Consider the following 7,355-nt stretch of genomic DNA (forward strand, 5'->3'; position numbering starts at 1 on the left):
TACATGTGAGGTGGTATTATTGATTACCCATTCTACCAAACGTCCTGATGGATCATAGGGGCAAGATCCAATGCACCTCAGACAACCACTGGGATGTTTCCAACATAGCTAGCTCTTAGATTTCCCATAGACCAAGCTCCATCATTTGATGGAGAAATATTGACTTTTCAGATAGAAGATTTGGTATCATGGAGATGCAGCTTCTTATAACCTGTTCATTACTCACCAGGAGTAGGTAGCTAAACAAATAAACACATAGTTAAATAAATCTGTGAACGAATGAACAAATACATTTTTGTTGTTATTGTCCAATCATATCCAACTCTTTGTGATCCCATTTGGGGCTGGAAGATACTGGAGCCATTTGCCATTTCCTTCTCCAGTTCATTTTACAAATAAAAATACTGAGGCAAACAGGGCTAAGTGACTTGCCTACAATCACACAGCTAGTAAATGTGTCTGAGGCCAGATGTGAACTCAGGTCTTCCTGACTCCAGGCCTGGCTCTCTATGCACTGCACTGCCTGGCTGGCTGCCCATGAATAAATAAATAAATGGACACAGAAACTTTTTTTTACTAAGAAAGCTTGGAATTGTTTCTTTTCTTTTCTTTTCTTTTTCAATAGTATTTTATTTTTTTCAATTACATGTAAAGATAGTTTTGACATTGATTTTGGTAAGATTTTGAGTTCCAAATTTTCTCCCTCCTTCCCTTCCCTCCCCCCTCCCTGAGACAGCAAGCAATCTGATATAGGTTATTCTTTGCAATCATGTTTAACATATTTCCACATTAGTCATGTTACGAAAGAAAAATCAGAGCAAAAGGGAAAAACCACAAGAAGAAACAAAAATAACAACAAAAGCCAACAAAAGTAAAATCGTATGCTTCTATCTGCATTCAGACTCCATAGTTCTTTTTCTGCATATGTCTTAGATATTGTATTGCTGAGAAGAGCTAAGTCTATTACAGTTGATCATTGCACAATGTTGATGTTACTGTGCAACAATGTTCTCCTGGTTCTGCTCAACTTCACTCAGTGTCAGTTCACTTAAGTCTTTCCAGGTTTTTCTGAAATCTACCTGCTCATTATTTCTTATAGCACAGTAGTATTCCATTACATTCATATACCACAACTTGATCAGCCATTCCCCAGTTGATGGGCATATTTAAATTTCCAATTCTGTGCCACCCCAAAAAGAGCAGCTGTAAATAATTTTGTACATGTGGGTCCTTTCCCCTTTTTTATGATCTCTTTGGGATATAGACCTAGTAGTGGTATTGCAGGGTCAAAAGAGATACACTGTTTTCTGACCTTTTGGGCATCATTCCAAATTGGGTTTGAATATTTTCTTTGGAACTAGGGCAAACAAGATCAGGATAAATTCGGGACTGATTTCTTACCATGTGAGACTTTTAGGGGGTAAGAAATTGGTCTTTGAAGAGGCAAGCTCTGCTTTCCTTCTTACAGTTGCTGTGTTGTGCTAGGGTACAAGTCTACAGATGGGTCCAAAAGAGCCAGTAGGTTCAAAGAGACATATTGGTACAGAAGGAAGAACAGTGACTGGAGTTGGAGACCTTCTTCTTCTTCTTCTTCTTCTTCTTCTTCTTCTTCTTCTTCCTATTATTATTATTTTTTACTTCTGCTTATTACTTTGGTCAATTCACTTAACTTCCCTGAAACTCAGATTCCTCTTCTAAAAAACTGAGAGGGTTGGAGTGGATGCGCCCAAAGGTCCCTTCCTGTTCTCATCCTGTGTCCCTATTAGGTTCTCTTGAGTCTTGCTCAGCTAAGGAGGAGCAGGAGACAAAAGATTCTATTTTCCAGGCTGGGTAACAGCCTAACCCATTGCTGGTTACAGAGTGGAAACCTTGTGTGGGTTTCTAAAATGGGTGCCCGGGATCCCTCCAAGAGCCTGTGATGCTTCAGGCTTGACTGTGGGGTCCTCTGAAACTCCCAGATGTTTAACCATGAGTGCAGAGGGAGGGTTTTACCCCCACCTTCCACTATCAACTATATAGAACCAGGAACAAAGTAAGATAAGCCAAGAGCTAAATTTATCTTTCCCAGACTCCAGACAGTTTTAGTCAAAGTACAGGACAGGGCAAGACAGGACAGGACAGGATAGACCAGTGTCTGGAAGCGAGGGAGAAAGGATCCATGTTCCACAGCCTACAAGAGAGAAAAAGAGAAGGCAGAAAAGGGAAAGTGGGTCTTCCTTTATAAATGGCCTGAAGGCTTTTCTCACTATTAAGTTGTTAATAATAGGAAAGGTTATTTGCAAAATAGCAGGAGACCAAGCAGTAATGAGACAGCCCCTCCAAACCAAATCCTTGGGGGATAGGTGGGCTAGGGCATTTCCCTCATTATTTCATGGATAGCTGTGAAGCCCAGGTCTCCTGGTGGCAGAGATGGGTATAGGCTTGTCTATCCCTAGCTCTTTGCAGGCCTGTCTGTCTCTCCTTGTTTGATTTGCTAAATCTCTGTTTTAGTTCACTGTTTCACACCCACACCAACAGTCTGTCATCCCCTGAAGGCCCTGGGACATCTGCCAGGCAGCGTAATCAAATGTGAAGTTAAATACAAGTCAGCTAAACATCATTTTGCTTACAAATGATTCTTGCTTACTTATTAAAGTAGGTCCAGCAAGACCCTCCACTTGACTATACTTGTTTGGTCCTTAATTCAAGTTACTATATATAGTGGAGGCAGCTAGGTGGTTCAGTGAATAGAAAGCTAGGCCTGGAATCAGGAAGGTCTGAGTTCAAACTTGGCTTCAGACACTTACTAGCTGTGTGACCCTGAGTAAGTCACTTAACCTTTGTTTGCCTTAATCCACTGGAGAAGGAAATGGAAAACACTCCAGTATCTTTGCCAAGAAAATCCAGTGGTTAGTATTGGCATTCTATGATCCACGGGGTCACGAAGAATCAAACATGACTGAATAACAACAACTCTGTATACAGTATACTTATTGTTCAGATTCTAGGTTTTCTATGGCAAGTTGGGTCCCCAGAAGGTGGCTTGCTACCTGTCCTATCAAGGGTTTAAAGGTAATCCCAAGGGGTTAGGAGTGTTTTTCTAGCATTATTGCTCATGAGCCCCACAGGCACGCTTCTTCCATCAATAATCAGTTTATATCATTTAGCCAGCCAGATTTAATTAGCTTTTAGAAAAGGGTATTTAATAAGGTAACTATAATAAAAACAATTATTACAAAACATCCTCTTTTCCCCTTCCCACCCCTTCCCCTCAAAAAAAGGTGTACGGTACACTCTTTTTAAAAATTGAATTTTATTTAGTTTCAATTACATTTTATTTATTTTCAATCAATGAAAATCTCCCTTTCCCTTTCCCCCCTCCCCTCCCAATTGAGAAAGAAAACAAAACTAAAACTAAGTAAAACAAATTGTCAAATTGATTACATCCAAGAAAAAATGTCTTACTCTGCACACCTCTTCCCAGTTTCCCTGAAATCATCCCCTTTGTCATTTCTTATAGTACAATAGATTCTCTCCTTTTCATATTCATTGTTCAGTCATTCACCAGTTGATGGACACTCCCTCAGTTTCTAGTTCTTTGTCACAAAAAGCAAATAGAGCTTTGGATTTTTCTTTCGAATATTTCTTGTTTCATGAAATCATTAGTTTCTATTTGTTCTGGTCTAATTTTCAGGTGGTTTGTTGCTTGGGCAAGATTTTGTACCTTTTTGGTCAAGCTGTTAAATCCCTTTCTAATTTTTTCCCCATAGCTCTTATTTCTATTCCAAATTTTCCTCTAGTGCTTTCATTTGATTTATTAGAACATTTTAAACTGTCTGTCTCTCTCGGTCTCTGTCTCTGTCTCTCTCTCCTAGTTGAATTTATGCCCAAGCTGTGTTTTTCTCTGAAGCTTTGCTTGCAGATGTTTTGGAGTCATTCTCTTATTCAGAATTTGTGTCTTGATTTTCCCTATCACTATAATAGCTATTTATGGTGTTTTTTTTTTCTTCTTCTCATTCTTCTTCCTACTTCCTACTCATTCTGCTTCCTACTTCTTTCTACTTCCTGACTTTGGATTTTATATTAGGGTCACGCTCTGTGCCTTCTGGAAAGAATGTCGAGGATGATAATAGATGGGTAATAGATGTTTTATTATAGGAGGGTAATAGATGTTTTATTCTAGGATTTCAGGGACAGCTCAGGCTGGGGACCTGCAAGTTTTTAGTGCTCTATGGGTTTGAGTCTGAGCATCACACCTGAAAGCTTGTCCTGGTTGGAATTTCAGTAGTCTACTGCTATGCTCAGCCCCTCTCAGCCAGCTAGAAAGTTTTATTTGTTCAGAGTGACAGAACTTCAGTTTCCCATTTGGTGGGATTTGGGATTCCTGCCCTGGTTATTCTACTATAGGTTTCAGACAGGTCTAGCAGCTGAAACTGAGCCCCTATGCTGCTCCTGGTATCAGACCCTCTCAGCTTCTTCTTGCTTCTGAATTTGGTACTGCTTGCTTATGAACCTAACTTAGTAGGACCCAGAGTAGTTCCTGTGGTCACTCCTAAAGAGGAAAGAGTCTCCAGAAGAGGGTGACCAAATTCACATCAATCATAGCAGGGAAGTCAAGAAGGATGACAGTGGACAAAAGGCAAATGTGGATTTTTGTTATTTTCCCTTTCTGAAGAATCTCTCCATTTTCTGTGCTTTTCTTTTCTTTTTAACTTCTTGTTCTCCTTCCTTCTTCACTCTCTTCACATCCTTTTTTTTTACAAGTTCTTTCTTTCTTCCTATTTGTCCCCTTTCTTCTGTTCCCAATGCCACTTCCTGTTTGCAGACCCTCATTACTTTTCTTTTTTGTTTGTTTCTGGTTTTTTTTTGGGGGGGGGCAGGGCAATGAGGGTTAAGTGACTTGCCCAGGGTCACAAAGCTAGTGAGTGTCAAGTGTCTGAGGCCGGATTTGAACTCAGGTCCTCCTGAATCCAGGTCTGGTGCTTTATCCACTGGGCCACCTAGCTGCCCCCCCCCATTACTTTTCTACTGGACTATGGCAACAGTCTCCTAAACTATCCCTGTCTTCAGTCTGGTCTACACACTACGGCCAAGGGTAAAGGTATGATCAATGATTCCAAATTACCTACAGAATAAAGTCCAAACTTTTTAGGTTGACACTCAAGACTCTCAAAGATTTGTGCCCAAACTGTTACTTTAGGTTCATTTCTTATTCACATTCCCCTTCAAAAACACTCCATAGTCCAGGAAAACTGGAAATGGTTCCCTGAATACAGTCTCTACTCCATCCCCCTCCCCCAACCCTTATCCATCTCCTGTAGCTTTTCTCATGACGGTCTTTCCCTCCGGGATGCCCTTCAGTCCCAAATCCATCTGCTCAATTTCTAGCCATTCTTCAAAGCTCAGCTGAAATCCCACATTCTCTATGAAGTCGTCTTTGGTCTCTTCAGCTAGAAATCATTCCTGTCTCTCCCGAACAATGAATAATGATGATCACAATACCTCACATTTAAGGCTTAAAGTTTTCAGATCCCTTTACATATATTTATCATTTAATCCCCACGACAGCCTTATGAGGTAGATGCTTTTATCCCCATATTTTGGATGGGGATCCCGAGGCTCAGACAGTGTCAGTGATTTGCCCAGGGCCTGATTTGAACCCAGGTGCTCTTGATTTTTGATCTAGAACTGGATCCTCTGATCTGCTCTAATGCACTTCCTTTTATTTTGCTTTTCCATTGAACCTTTTCTGAGCCTTCCAACCTCAAGCCCCTCCCCCTCCCCAAAATTAGCTCATGTTTATTTTGCATCTGTCTCCTTTTCTATGTGCTTGTGGTCTCCAGGATGTAGGCAGTGGCTTCTATTTCAGTGCCAGGCACATGGTAGGTACTTCATAAAGGGTTGTTGGTGGATAATTGTGTTCATTTTGTAAGTGTCTTATCTCCCTATGTGGAAGGACTGTGTGTCCATGTTACTCTATTAGGCAGAAAACACACATGCACACACATACACACACACATAGAGTCCTTGTTCTCAAGGAGCTTCCAAAGTAATTGAGATAAGATATTTAAAAAATAATTATAACTATCTGGATGTGCTGTGGTTTGCTCACTCCATATAGCAAAAGCTCAATGGTTCATGAGGATAGGAAACCTCATCTAGCAGCACATTGGGAAAGGGGGTGTGGGGAGAGGGTTGCGCCAAGATGTTGGAGAAAAGTCAGTGACTTACCTAAGCTCTCCCAAATAAACCACTTTAAACAATTCTGGAGTGGTAGGACCCCCAAAATGAAAGGGTGAAACTATTTTCAAGCCTGAGACAACTTAGAGGTAGGTAGGAAAGGCCTGTCACAGTGGAATGAGTATGGGGTGCAGGCTGTGCCCGTACAGGAGGTGCCCCAGCAAACCAGGGGCAGGCCTGGGAGTGACTGAGTCAGCAGCAGCAGCTGCCTCTGGGACTCTCAGCCCACAGACGGTAAAGGGGAGGTGGTGATCCTGCAATTGGCCAGAAGGAGATTACAGGGATCCCTTTGCTGGCACTGGGGCAAGACTCTGTTGCTTTGCCCACACTCAGATCCTGGTCAAAGTCCTGGGTGGCAGTCCCAGGGTAAGGAGGAGTGCTAGCACACTAGAGCTTGAGGCCACAAGGGAGTGGGGACACTGGTCATAGTTCCAAGGAAGAAAAGAGTGCTTGCAGTCACTCACAGACCAGAGCACAGGCCAGAAGATGGGTAAAGGCACCTCTCCTTAGATCATACCACCTTGGAACATACCCCCGAGAACTAGCTACACAAAAATCCCTGAAGTTTGGGACAGTGCCCCTCCCACTTCAGGAGCAGAGCCCAAAGGTAAAAGTCAAGGAATAGGTTGAGAAAATGAGCAAACAACAAAAAGATCCTGACCATAGAAAGTTACTATGGTGACAGGGAATATCAAAACACAGAAGAAGATAACAAAGTCAAAACTGTTACATCCAAAGCCTCAAAGAAAAATTTGAAATGATCTCAGGCCCAAAAAATAATTCTCAAAAAATATTTTTGAAATCAAATAAGAGAGGTAGGGGAAAAATTGGGAAAAGAAATGACAGTGATTCAAGAAAAATCATGAAAAAAAGCAGAACATTGGGTTTGGAGTTAGTGTCCTGACTTTGCTGCTTGCTATCTGAATGAGTTTGGAAAAATCACTTGATTTCTCTGAGGCTTAGTTTGCTCCACTGTAAAATGAAGGAGTTGGACTGCATGACCACCAAGGTCCCTAGCTCCCTAGCTCCCTCTAAGGCTCAGACCTCTCATGAGGTCTATCCTGATACCTCCCTCCCCGCCATAGTTAGTGCGCTTCTCCATTCCTTTGAAGTTGGGAGGCCTATATTTACTTATC

This window comes from Dromiciops gliroides, chromosome 5 (assembly GCF_019393635.1).
Source record: "Dromiciops gliroides isolate mDroGli1 chromosome 5, mDroGli1.pri, whole genome shotgun sequence".
Classification (NCBI taxonomy): domain Eukaryota; kingdom Metazoa; phylum Chordata; class Mammalia; order Microbiotheria; family Microbiotheriidae; genus Dromiciops; species Dromiciops gliroides.